We start from the raw sequence: 553 nt of genomic DNA on the forward strand, positions 1-553 counted from the left end.
TGACTTTATATTACTTTTTCCTTTTAACATTGTGAAGTGCTCACATACTACTTTTGGCCTTCATAAGCATTTGTTTTCACATAAACAAATGAAAGGAGACGAGCTGTATATCTAAACTCAATTGTGCATTCCAGATGCTGTCACATCCTACAACCTCATCATCTGCAGAGAGAAACTGCCATTCAATCCCACCAAAATACAGATAATGATTAACTTAGAGGTATCATAGAGGATTGTGAAGATATTTCACTGGAGCTTGGTCTTCAATACACTATTTTATGTTCTATTTTGTTTTACTTCTTTAAGCATTTATTTATGTTCAATGTCCATTGTCATTCATTAATGTATTCTGCTAATAACTGTTGTTGTTAGAACACTGTCATTTCTGCTACAATTTCACGTCATAAAAAAAAGTACCTAATTGACACATTGTTGTTGTTGTTGATTTTATGTAAAACCCTAATAGACACTTCAAGATATTATAAGACCAGGCAGATAGAGGGGTAAAAAACAATATTAATAAATAATATATACAAATAATACTAATATTAAT

General features: G+C 30.6%; 1 protein-coding gene across 3 annotated transcripts in view; it reads right to left on the bottom strand.

The window, feature by feature from the left end:
* Positions 1-553, bottom strand: part of kcnip1b (Kv channel interacting protein 1 b) — a 42501-nt gene that overhangs the window by 5067 nt on the left and 36881 nt on the right. The window lies entirely within an intron of this gene.

This window comes from Sinocyclocheilus rhinocerous, unplaced genomic scaffold, assembly GCF_001515625.1.
Source record: "Sinocyclocheilus rhinocerous isolate Xijiao unplaced genomic scaffold, SAMN03320098_v1.1 scaffold603, whole genome shotgun sequence".
In the NCBI taxonomy this organism is placed as follows: domain Eukaryota; kingdom Metazoa; phylum Chordata; class Actinopteri; order Cypriniformes; family Cyprinidae; genus Sinocyclocheilus; species Sinocyclocheilus rhinocerous.